This window comes from Varroa jacobsoni, unplaced genomic scaffold (assembly GCF_002532875.2).
Source record: "Varroa jacobsoni isolate VJ856 unplaced genomic scaffold, vjacob_1.0 scaffold_551, whole genome shotgun sequence".
NCBI lineage: Eukaryota > Metazoa > Arthropoda > Arachnida > Mesostigmata > Varroidae > Varroa > Varroa jacobsoni.
In genome coordinates this window covers 402369-416199 of record NW_019213453.1, presented here as the reverse complement: position 1 = coordinate 416199, position 13831 = coordinate 402369, and the positions used below count along the sequence as shown (strand labels likewise).

At 43.8% G+C, this 13831-nt stretch overlaps 1 long non-coding RNA gene across 1 annotated transcript; it reads left to right on the top strand.

Moving 5' to 3' along the window:
- Positions 1-7784: 7784 nt before the first annotated feature.
- Positions 7785-12145, top strand: LOC147753340 (uncharacterized). The gene is made up of 2 exons (XR_015311474.1): positions 7785-8382; positions 12058-12145. It is a non-coding gene; the product is annotated as an uncharacterized LOC147753340 (long non-coding RNA).
- The last annotated feature ends 1686 nt before the right edge of the window (positions 12146-13831 follow it).

Below are 13831 nucleotides of genomic sequence, written 5' to 3'. Positions count from 1 at the left end.
CGGATGCCCGCTTAGCTCGCTTGTATCAGCATGGAGAATAACCAAGCAGCAAGGTACCACGCTGTCTAAATCGCGCCTCTTCTCAAATCCAACAAGGAGCAGGTGGCTCCTCCTGGCGGGCCCAATGCGGGCTTGGTCCAGGGCACTAGATCGCTGCTGCTGCCACTGGCCATAGCAAGGGTGGCCAACCCTCGACTCGACGATGCTCTGCGCTTGGCGCTCGACGGTGCTTGCTTGCTCCTAGGCTTCGAGCAACGACGGAGACTTGCTGTATCGCTGTGTACAGCTGCATCAGGTATCTGCGCTTGCAGCTTCCTCATCGGTATTCTTGCATATCGTCTGCTTGCACCACCACTCCGGATAACTTCAGCGCCCCCTACGATGCTCTGACTGGTGTTCACTCACCGAACAGCCGAACCACCCGAGCCCCCAGCAGCAGGAGATGCGCGTGAATCGAAAGGAAGCAAGCATCGGGTGTTAGTGAGTAGATCCTTCCGTTAAAAAAACATCAAGAACAACTGAGCGACGATGGCTAGTGGTAATTCTCAACGCGCTGTGAGCATGGCCTTGGCAATCTGACGCGACGCCAGCAAGAGGACGGCGTGACGTGAAGCCGTTGCTATCTGAATGCTGCTAGTAAGCGACGGTGTGGTGGTGACGTTCAACGGGGCACCGTGGCCGGCCTGCGGATCGAGGACGTGTGCCTGGCCTCCTAAGTGCCAGGCACGCAGTTTCGTTGCCGGCCAAAGATACGCGGTTCATGTGACCTGAGCTATGTGGAACGCATTTAGCGAATGCACGAATTCGTATCGACCGAGTTCGAAGACTTGTAGTAGCCGTGATTGTCGATGACGGCGATGACAAGCATAATCAGCAATGATATTGTCGAGAGGGAACACTGAGGCTCGACCGTACTATCTAGTACCAGAGCGGGTAGAAACAAAAAAAGACGGTTAGTTAGTAAAGCTAAAGCGACCACGCAAGTATATACCAGACAGGGTTAATGAGCCGTGTGCGCTGCGCGTGTCATCGATTAGAAGATACAATTATTACATTAGGTTACGCTTAAGCTGGTGTTACGCCTCTAAAACTAGAGGGATGTGTCAGGGGAAACGATAACGGAATCCTTGCTCCCCGATAACTGCTACGCCGTGGTAACGTGAGAGCGACGTCGGCAGTATGGCCATGGATATCACATTGAAATATAATTCGTATAGACTCTAATAACCAACATGTTGAAATCACCTTATATGAATCGCTGCACGAATTGGGTATGTGCTTTCGACGGGAGCACCTGGCTCGCAAATTGTCGTTGCATTGTGTTATCCCACGTTACCAGCGTCGTACCTCTAAAATTGGCCGTGTAGGGCAGAGTATCTGCTGAAGACCATCGTTGCCTTTTCGGACTAAGATAGAAGGTAGACCGTGCAAGAAGTCCATTGCGGAATCTGCCCCTCGTTAAAGCGAACTACGGAGACTATGCAGTGGTTCGCGCAGGTTTCGGCATCATTTCTAGAAAGAAGTCGCCTGACTAAGCTCATCGTCGCCGGAGAAAAGTATTGAAAATACCGAGTTCTCTTTTTAAAGAAGAGAGGAACATCAGTACGAAACAGCGGTGGTTTTGCTACCCCATCCGATTACAGGACGCAGTATTTGTGCCTGAGTGCGCGAACATTGTGTTATCTGACGAGTGCCGTCTCAACCACTAATTAAAAGTGCGTCAGTAAGTGCAAGGAGCTTGACACCACTAGAAAGCAGTGAATGTGTCTCTAGGTCATTATAATCCGTGGGTTTCATGCTGTTTTGTAACGCAGGTCTAATATTGTGTACTTCTTTCTCACCGACTACTGGGGATTCCTCTATCGGACTGAGTCAGATGCACCTTTCACCGTGGTACCGTGGATCTCCATACTCGCGTCGTCACTACATTGTATCCTGGATTTAGTGTCTGTGTACAGCATCTAACGTTTTTCGGCCTGCAGCCTTGTGGCAAGACACCTTTTTCTGCAAAAGAAAAAAACCGCGAAATAGAAGCGCGCCTATGGTGTTTAGTGAGTTATGATATGTCAGTGTTAGCTGCCTAAGCTAGGTCGGGTTGCGAGTAGCCCGTTTGCCAACAAGGAGTATTACACTGGCAATTTTAGGTAGAAAGAGGATACAGCGAATGCTAGAGAATACATTCTACTAGACGAACAGTGCTGCCACGAGTGTCGACAGGACGGACGGGACGACGAGAACGTAAAAATCCTACCCTCAAAAAACTTACTCTTGGAACAGCTGAGAGCCTAGCTAACGACCAGCGAAACTACCGTCGGCAACCAAAGCCCTGTCTACCCAGCTATAGCACCCAGAGGAGGTAAACCAGCAAATAGTGAAAGGTAGACATTGATTAGGAATGGTCCGAATAGACAAGGCTGTTTTGTAAAATAGGATATTTCAAAGGGACGAAATGGGGAGTTTCATAGAACCCTCGTAAGGTAATGGCAATACAGAGCTTAAATTTGAAAAAAAAAAATTCTACCCCTTTGCATCAATTGGTTGGTTAGGCGTCCCTCGGTATCTCGCAGATAGAGCTCGGGACCTCTAATTACAAGTCAGAAGATTCCGAAGGAATCAGTAGATAGGAAACACCAGCTGGAGCGATGTATGCTACACGTGCGCCACTTGACCATGACGATGACCAAATGAGTCAACTGTTTTCAGGGATGCCACAGGGTTTAACACGTTAATTGGTAACTTTAAAGAGTAAAAGATTACAACGCGTGACAGCATAGTGTCACATTAAAGCGCTAAATTCCATAATGTTTCGCATCAATAATCAACCACATATAGAATTGTTTCAGGGTGCGCTTTTTCTTTCAACAAAGCCACCAGTCACTCGCCATATACGTCTGATCTCGTCTTTCCTCGTATCTCGATTGGCTTTTTTTCTTTCACTCTCAGAACTAACGTAACCGAGCCCCGCCCGTCCGACCGGCCTGACCCTGTATGTCCAGCGACACCATAAAAGCTCGGTGGTAAATGGAGAAATTCTAATGCGTGTGTGCGGTTTCGACTCACATTTCGATCAGGTTCCGTCGCTACAGTGGGTACGAAAGAACCAGCGGTATGTGAAACCTCGTGAAGAGAATTAACTCGAGTCTCTTAGGGATTCTTTACGAATTTTTGAGGCAGCAGGCAAACCAGCAAATGCTGCTTTTTGGTTTCCTTTTTATCGATGCTGACCAACTTAGCTTGTGTTAACGCTGTGATCCGTTCTGTTCTGCGTAGGGTGTGCCTTTGTAGCCAGTGCACTATGTGGCGGCCTTGTTGGACTCTAATTCTTCGCAACATTTTCCTTTGAACTTCCTTTGGCTTATCCCTGTCTCGGCCTGCCGACGATGGCCATCTGCGTAGACCTTCTCGGCCGATGCCTGAGTCATAAACATTGCTTGTGCTAGCATTGCCTCTAGTATTGTGCTAGTATGATAACGATGCCAAAAAGACGAAGTGTACTATTTGACGGTGGTGGCAGAGTGTACATATTGCGGATAGATGCACAAATCGACAGTGGAGCCATTTTGAAACCAGATATAGCAGAAACACTTGTACGTCATTTTTTAGATGTAACTGCTACTGTGTCATCAACAAATCTAACCTTCTCCCCACCCCACTTTTGTCGGGAAAAAATCGCCAACCGCCAGTTCTTCGTCTGGCTTTTACGACCGCAGTGCCACGATCACATATCAGGCAGCAGTGTTATATCCTGAATATCCAAAAGACAGCTCTAATTTAGAGAAGGCTATATCCAGCTCTAGCTCGGTCTTAGCCAGAGCTAATAGCATGGAGTAACGGCTGACGTTTGAATGTGCCAACACCATCACTTGCCGCGTGCAGATTAGCATTGACTTTTGGTGACGGTGAGCCGGGAATCGTAGAGTCTACTCTACTATGTTAGAGTTATTTTGTAATGGAGTATGGGCCTACCATTGTTCCAGCCCCTAAAAAGTATGACTTTTTCGTTTTCTATGGCAGACCAAAGTGGTATCTCTAATCGACAAGCTGCGATCCGACCACTGCTTTGCAGTCACCGAGTGCTTAGCCAAAACGTGTAACGTGGGTAGTGTTATGATGATCCCACGCTAAATAGCCCACATGGTCGAGCCGCCGTGGCTCAGCCCTCTAGGGGCAACTAACATGAGAGCTCACTGCGTGGACAGGGGGCCGGATCAAGTGGAAGTGGTGTTAGTAATGCTACTGGAAAGAGCGGCACTAGCTGTAGGAATAGCAACTGAAAGCGACGGGGCGTCTACATACCGTCTATTGTCATGGCTCTACGGGAGCAAATTTCTGTTGATGTCCGCTTCCAGCTTCCCAATACATTTATGTTCAATCTAGATAGTCTATGTTTGGCCCGTTCTACCAAGGGCTTGAGGAAACCTCGTCGTGTTTGGTCCCAGGAATTGTAGTCATTTCCGCACTGATTTCGCTGTTATATCGCCTATATTCTGTATTTGGTGTAGTTGTGTGCTTTGTAAGCGGAGGGGTGAGGTGCGCTATGAATGGCTGACATACAGTGCGTACCATACACCGCGTGAATAGCTAATACTGCCAACTAAGTGTGCTTCATTCACTGCTAGAGCACTCTCCAGCTCTCCACATATATAGTTACTATTAACGGCCATGGGTTGTTGTACTGGTACCTGTTACATTTCGTACATAGCAGTAAACAGTCATAAGAATGTCGTCGTCGTCGTGGTGTCTCCGGCATGTGAACTAGCTACTTAGCAATGACAGAACTATTAAAAACGAGAAACAGCGTAGACGACTTCATTCTGGTTACAACTTTTTTAATACAGTGATTTCAACTTGAAGAAAAGTGGAACATAATCGTTTTGTTTGAGGGCTCCGTGACCTAACTTCGGGAGAGACTTAAAGGCAAGATTTTCTCAAATCACAATTGTAATTTGCGCAATTTAAATGCTAGGCGCCGTTCCGATTAGGTGGACTTTCATAGCCAGTACCAATGTTAGATTTTGCATAGACATGCGGCATGATTCGTTGAATCATACTTAAATGCAAAATCAATCGTACAGTGGAAGGGCAAATAACATTACAAGCTCCCGATGACTAAAAGTATTGCATAAGCATGATATAAACATAAAAAACAATATGATTATTAGTAAGCGTTAATATAATGCGTTATACTTGTATGTGTTGACCTTAGAACACATCGGGCTTAGGGTGTTAACAGGTTACAAACGAATAAGTATGCCACGAAGTTCATGGTAATCGTCGGTCATATGAGTTGTCGACCTGTCTTCTGAGCTAGTTTTGCCTTTGGGAGGTTTGACCTTCTGGGCTTTATGTTTGTATTGATTCTAGTTGGATATGAATTTTCGGTATGTATATACGTATATATAGGGTGGAGTAAACATTACTTAGGGATTTGAGTCTTTACTCTTTAGCCTTCTTTTTACTACATTCTAGAGTTCTGTTACTCAAACAAATGTAAAATAGAACTCTGGTACTGTTATGACTTCTTCACACTGTTAAAGGACTTTTGCCCCACCTATATGAAAATTGATATCATCTGTTTGTGAGCTGCGTCTAAATAATAATAGATCTTTGGGCGAATTTTTTTGCCTCTGCCTACAGAGACATGTTTATTTAATAATGATAATTTGCTCTAATCATTCAAATATATACATATATACGTAAAAAATTATCATTGTACTATTATCTTAGGATACACTACGGTGCGCGTTGAGCAGTGTATGATTATGCTTTGTTGAATTCGTCAAGTGTTTTTTCCCTATTTTTAGATTTTTTCTTGCTTTTTTTTTTTTTTAATTGCTGATAGGTTAAATAGGATTGAATGTATGTGATTGAGTAATTAACTGCTGTAGCAATTTTTTAAATTTATATATATATAAAACATATAAAAATACATATATAAAAAAAGATTTATATAAACACACGTAACGTTGATGCAACCAACAAGCGAATGCTCTTAACTTGGAGCCAAAGGTGAGATGAAAATCGGGTAAAGCGTGAGTTGTTGCCGTAGCACTGAAAAGACAAACGTAATACGTAGATAGTGTAAATAATTTATTGTCTGGGCTCAGCTAGGTGCTCAATAAAATCTTAATTTTGTACTTGGTTATAAAGATTCTATTCTTTCTATTCTACTCGGCAACTTCATCATGAGATTCAATGCGAAACCAATCGTTTTTTGTTGTTGACTTAACTGTCAATTAGTTTAGCCATCCGTCGCTGTATTCCGTATCTGCATCGCTGGATCGTCTCATCAGTCATGATGACTGCACTGTTTTTGATTACCGTTAGATCTACCACGTAGATATAACAAATGACGATCGGGAGCAATCATTCATTAACTATTAGCACTTTACTATTGGCGCATTCGAAATTAGCGGTATTCACCCATACCTATACATATTCGTATTGTCGTTTCCACAGTGCAGGATTTAGCTGATATTTTCGATGAGATCTGGCCCACTTACCTGCGTCCGTTTGTCGGTTCTCCGGCCATACAGGAGCGGCCGCCGACAGTGGCGCTTTTAGCGCGAGTAAATGGGAATATTTGTATTGATTTTACAGCACTTACCTGGCTCTTGGCAATTGGATCCTGCAATCTGTTAACATAAGCGGCTGGGCAACTAGATGTCGCCGGATTTTCGAATGTTCCCTGGCCAGTACTAAGTGAACTTCATAAACGAAGTTAATGTGCCGCACGTAAGCCAGGAAAGTGATCAAAGTAACTAAATTGGCCTTTCTAATCAGCCGAAACGTCTACAGACTCGCGATAGCGTAGTTTCTCACTACGAAGTACTGTCATGTGGAACAGCATATATGGGCAATTAGCAACGTTTGGGTATAGGTATCGTGTCGAAGGCATACTGGCGAGGCCCGTAGTACATTATGTGCCATAATTTGGCATTAATTAAAATTTTATTTGAGTGTAGAAGAGATGTCGACGAGGAACGAGATTGCAACTTCACACGTGTAATGCTATAGGCAGGTATATTTACTATAGTGGTAATAGCTAATTATTATATATATAAATAATATATAATATAACCGCCACCCGAACAAATAACCGCATCTTGATGATCCTAATCTATATATTGTCGAACTTATAAACGTGAAAGCGCTATAGGCGACCTTGAGACGCTCATTTAAAGCTACGTATATAAATATCAGAATATGGCATAGAATATCAGAAAATGAATTAGACCTAAATTGTTCACCCAGGAACACGTATTGAGGTTTATAAACAACAAACCACACACGGCGCTATTATAGTAGTATGCCATTTGGACAATAATAATAATTGTTCACGATAATGATAAATGTAGTGCATCTCTAGTTTCGGACACTGAATTTGATTTTTCTGAATTCAGTATAGTTTCACTATGTGTTTTGTGTGGATAGAAGCCTATGTAGTCTTTATCAAGGTTTATAGAGTCCTCCTGTATTTGGTTTTGACGGGGTATTTGCTCGTTAGTGGCGCTTAACTAATCTCTCTATAAAATATGTGTTTAACTGAATCAATCTCGTGTTCAACTAATATTGATGACCACGGTTAGAGATTTTCGGGCGACGTTTCGAAATAACTTAGTTTGTCATTGCCATTCGCTGTCATCCGCTCGTCATTTCATATCTCCCGCTTTTTCAGCTGACTTGTGCTTTCCATCTGTGAAATAAAATAGCGATTATCTAAATTTGGCGTAAGCATATTTTTACATTCGTAACTCTCAGGCTTGCAAGTGTATCTGTTGGCGTATGTCACTAAGCCTACATATATTTCTCTCTTGCAAAGTCCATCCATCCCCAAGGTTATCGCAGGCGCATCGACGAATCGAAATTGCGCTGGTAAAGAGATTCCAGCGTCGGGCCATGTAAGACCCTGTTTCGGCGCCGACGCAGATCCCGACCAGACTGACTGTGCTGGGAGCTTCGGTCTATTGCTTCCGTGGAGCTGGCCTTATCGCTCTCGCTATCGGCTGGGTGATATAGTGGCCATTTGTCGCGACTGCAGCAGAAGCAATAGCATCACGGACGCCTTAAGGCCGATACCCGTACGACAAGCCGTGTGTCAGGCGTCGCAGCTATGAAGCCGGAAACTTTCCGGTCTACGATATTCTTTAAATCCCCAATGCGACTGACGCCAGAAGGTGGCACTCGTTTTCAAACGACGGCAGTCATTACTACGTTGAAACTATCGACAAGAGATGCACTGAAGAAGCACCGCTAAGAGAACGTGCGTTGAGAAGATCTCAGCGGCAACTTCAACTACTACCTTAACCACCTTTAGCCACTGCGACAATCACTAACCAGTACTTTGTTAGTTCTGTTGAAAACAGGACGACGATTGCTAAGGTAACACAACCCGCGACTCTTATGCAGTGCATTGGACTCATTTGGTGCACATTTTATGAATTAGTTTGGCAAAGAACCAATGTGATCGTTTTATTTGTGTATTATAAGATGTGGATATAGTTTCTGTATTTTGTTTTATCCGCCAGTGGTTTGGTCCGTAATTTGAAAATATACGCAACCTAAAAAAATTGACGAAAACAAAGTAGTTGACTTATGAGAACACGTTACTACCGATCCGGCGTAATCAGGCGCTATTTAACATCAACTATATCTACTGTATATATGAAACTGAAAAAATAACTTGTTCAATTTATTAGTTTACACCGCCGCGATTGCAGTTTTAGCGACACGTTGATTTCCAAGTTGTAAAGATCGTTGCCTTTTACGACTCAGCAAACCTCCGATGATCAGCATACTTATAATCCCTTCAAGTGCACAAGTTGATCACAGTGTACCAGTAATGCATATTTTACCTGGCATTGATAGCGACTATGAAAACGATTCATCGAGGATTGTCTCCTTCTTAGAGTATACAGGCTAATGGTTCTCCAGCGAACCACTAATGTTTTCAGCGCTGAGTCACTTCTTACTCTGCAACGTAACGTCGTTCCTTTTTTCAATTATAGCGATGGTCGGGCTCTTAATCGGGTTTTTAGTATGAGCTTCTTTTACTTTCTGCTGACTGTAGTAAAGTGAAATTACGTCGAGCGCAGAGAGTGAAGGATTCCGGCCTGTTTTATAGGGTAAAATACATCACTAGGAAGGATGTTTTCGTTCTTTGTTAACGCTTCCTTCCGCAACGTCTGTTTTCCCGCTTCCCATAGGCATAGTCATCAATCCATTCTACTTGCCTCGGGGCAGCTGTATACTTGATGTGCAGTGAGCTGAATGTTATAAAATGGTTGTTGCTGGTGTGAATGAGGAACTGAACAGGACGAGCTTCCCATGCAGTATAGTAGGAATTGTAATATTAATGTATATCGATTAGCAGGACGTAGAAGAGACTTCGAGCGAAAGTGGGCCCAGTATGCTGATATGCCCTCGAGTGAATGATGCGGGCCTACAAAGCAACAGTAGGCTAATGTCTCGAGAAACATTTTACTGTTTATGAGGGAAGTGTCTTCATTTCGATAATATCAATTTCATATGAGAATGTAGTCCTAAGGACGGAAAATTTATGTAAAAGGTGAGAGGAAAATCGATCTGTGGTCTATTCGTTGCACCGTAAAAACGAGATTATTAGTGTCTGAGTAGACTGCGTTCGGTAACCCTACGAGTACTTAATACTAGTATAGTGCATATATAATATTTATACTACAGATTTGAACTTAGTATAGAAAGACAATCTCAGCTTTACACTGGAATACCAAGACAACTGATTTAAGGAAGATTGGTCTGCAGAAAAAACCTTGGAATTATGCAGAGAAAAAGCAAAAAAATTACCACATTTTAAGCAGATTACAAAAACAACAGCCTATGGAACGCCTAGTAGTAAGATATTATTAAAGATTAATAGCAGCGACGCAAAGACATTTTGTAATTGCAAAATGAATCAAATACATACGAAAACTTTTTCCCGAAATACATACGGTTTTTCCCGATTTGCACAGCGACATCATGAAAGGCTCTGGAACACGCGGCACGAAGCGCGTGGGGCCTCTTCAACTAAGGCTGCTTATTCTACACATCAGGTTGCAGTGGGTACCGAGGCTATTGGGATCCTGGCGTCGAGCTGTTTGTCCGTTCGTCTGTCTGTCGTAGCGGACGGGCCGTTGCTCTTGCTCTGTTGGGTAAAGGGGGCGTATCGCATCATTGGCTAGTTAGCGTCGGTCAGTGTATATAAAAAAACATGCAGGACGTCTTTTTCGCCCATAAGGAACGCAGTAACACTGGCACTAAGCAGTACGGCAACAGAGGGAGCGAGCCAAAGATTGAAGGAGGTCCAAGAACGCCGCCGACATCCAGAATCACATGGTACACAAGATACTGATATTACAATCTTTCGAATGGCTAGCACATTATCTAGCAAGGAATTCAAGCCGTAGCTAAACACGGCGATGGCTTCCGTGGGGGGCGGGGGGGGGAGAGTACTGTTCTGCTCAAAACGTAGGCGATATGAGTTTACATCTGACACCCCCCCCCGGTTTCTGCAAGTAGGATACAATTCTTCTCTTTGGGATAGCCTAGGCTTACTTTATGTCCTGAAGAGACTCGGGTCGTTCTTTCGACTGGTCGTAGATACGGAACATGATGACTCTGTATGGCCGCTGCTACTGCTAGGGATTTTTGAGGGTAGCGAACAAACGAATGAAAAAAAGCCCAACGTGAGTCACACCTCTCTGCCTTCCTAGTGCCTGTCTTCAAGGGACCCTCTCCTGCCTCTTCTTCAGGAAAGGCGTGAAGGCATAGGGGGTGCAGCAGGCGGATCGCGGCTTTTATGAACTCTGGGCGCATACCCCACGAGATGAGAGAGAGATGCTGGGTAAAGCGAGGAGTAGAGGCAAGTTTCTGCTGCTTCTGCGAGGTTACTCCGCAAGAGATGTAGACTTGCATAGCAGCAGTAGAAGGCGATGGAGACGACAACAACAACAATAGCCGTACGCTCTGTTGGAAAAGAGAGCGGGAAAAGCGCTTGGTAGAGGAAAGGTACGGCTGCTGGCAGCCGTCAGCGTTCTTCATTGGGTCACCGGACGCTCGGGGGTAACCCGGGGTTTGGCAGGCGAAGTATTCAAATGGCACCAGCTGGGCCAGTTCTCAAAAAGAGAAAAGTGCTACGCGAATCAGCCAACATTCTGCTGCTTTCACTCATACGACTGCTGATGCTGGTGCCGGTACGAGCCTGAATACGAGAGGAAGAGCTAGCAGCGTTTGTTGCAGGAACAGCGCCAGCTTGTGCTTCCCCTAAGGCAAAAGCTTGGTGTTCCCCTTCCCCCCAAAGAAGCCTGCCTTCGAGCTAAACAGGGTGAAATAGAGATATATAGCAGGCGAGAGAAAGCGGGGGACGTAGAGAAAGGTAAAGAAAAGTAGAGAAAGAAATGTGGTCTGCTCGTCTTACCATTGCACAGCTGTTTCTGCTACTCCGCTGCCGCCATGAACGTTGAAAACAAATGGGATTTAGGTAAAGCAGCGCGTTAGTCTAAGAGGCGATAGCTTGGATGCGGCGTTCGAGCCTCAGTCAGTGAAAAAGATATGGACAGGAACACACACACTACCGCTTAGGCATAGCGTAACTATAAAAGAAAATTGAGTCAAATGCGAAAAGTTCCAACGCGCCGACAATAGAGAACAAACAGTTGTCAACACGTGTCAGAGATTTACGGGTGGACGCATTGACAATAAAATGTTGGTGGGCACGAAGGCGCCAAAAGAGCCTGGAAATCCTACTGCTCAGCATTAGGATAACAGATGAAAGCAGCGTGTTTGAGGTATTATGTTATTATAACGGGTTGCTGATGCAGTGACACAATGGACAACTATCAATGAATAAACAGAACTAGTACAGGGTGCGCCAAATTAATTGATGGGTAGAGTATGCTATGGACTTGATATAGTATACGCGTAACCACCAACGCGTAACGTAATGTGGACGATTTAACCAGTTTGACGGTATTTAAATAACGATAGTAGAATTATTATAAGGCATATTAAGCATACCAAATTGTCTGTTTGTTCCAGTTGATTAACAATTGATTGACAAACGGGATCACTAAAACTGGCGCTGCTTCATTGTTGAAAATAAAGATCTGCATCTCTAATTAAAAAATATGATTTTCTTTAATGTGCCAAAAGTCATCGGCATAAGGCTGATAATGTAAGTTTGTCAGGAAGTTATTTGTTGGCACTTTGGCAAATACAGAAATGGTTCACTCTCAACCGTAACAAGGAAAATGGTTGAAGCGGCCTAGATCAGTCGCCCGGCAACGTAAAAACAAGACTCTTATTATAGCGCAGCTATTACGTAGTCATAAAGTATCGGTAAATCTGCTAAAAGTCGAATTTGGTGATCGTGACTAGTGCCGCCGTCGTAGTGTTAATGTTTTTGTAACAGTCGTTCCTAGAGCGATTCCCTCTAACTGTGATTATTGCATGGCCAGGGTCCAGTCAGGGGGGCTATTATTCATAGAGGCGGTCCATTATTATTATTATAAGATTTATGCCAACAAGACACAATGCAATCGGCGAAAGACCGAAAACGTCTTAGAGAAATAAATCATGGACGAGTACTAAAATGCAACAAAATGTTATCAATCACCCCTGAAACGTACTTTATTAACAAGGCGCTGATAGCGAATAAGAACAATGTATCAAATGTATGAGACTAGCCGTCATATGCGGAAAATACTAAAGTAGACGGTCAGTGCGCCGTGTAAATATCGTTGATTCTTCGGGTTAATTCCTTTACATGTAACGACTGCAGGATCTTAACTACACGCCAAATACTATTTTATGGAATTGTACTCACGGGTTATTTGTAAAATAGTAGAGGTTCGAAAGCAAGCATCAACTTACTTCGTGTTGTGCGAAGAGCCAGCATAATGCAGCAATGCTTCAACTAAGCCCGTAGCGCCGGACGTAAGCACTTGAAGCATTGTTTGATAGCCCCCATGTCAATGCTTAATCTGAAGGCCCTGAGTTTAGTCCCCGGTTTTTTGCTACGCTGATTTCTTGCCTGGAACTGCCAGTGCTGAACCGATCGCACTTCAGGCCCGGCCCAAGAAACTTATGCTAAAAAGAAGCTTGGAGCTCGATCTGCTGTTGTTCACACTAGCTATCGAAATAACGACAAATGGCGAGATGAGTGGCTATATGTTCCGAAAAGTTCGTTTTAATGGTGCGTTCCGACATGGTTTCCCAATGGCGCTGAAGGCAGCAGAGGTGTCACAAAAATGATAATGACGTGAAGGGTATCGTCTATAGTGATACTGCGTATAGTAGCAGATGGAACAAGCATCATCAATAACAGAGATATAAACAACGAGAAGATACCTTAGTAATACCTTACAATAATGTCAACAACTGTTATCCGCTACGCGAGACCCAGCGGCGTTATAGGATACTGGAAAGCAGCTGACAATGAATAAAGGCTTTGATAAAGGAGAAAAGAGATGGCAATAGGTGTATAGATGTATATAGATGTTTGTGGTTTAGCTAATACGATTCCTACTACATAAACGCAAAACATTGACAGCTAGGCCAAACGGCCAGCAAAATAAAGTACACCGTAGCTATATAATACAGGAACAACGCATTGCATTTTTGTCCTGAAATAGATAATAGATCAAAGTATATAAGAAGGATTACGCGTTGTAGGTCTACCTATTGCGACAGGATTAGACTATACAAGATATATTATATTGTAGAGTCAAAGGAATTTCCGTTTACTGTCAGTGACATAGAGGGAGGGACACTTCTGTTTTTGTCAAGTAGGAATAGACAGGACTCGTATAAG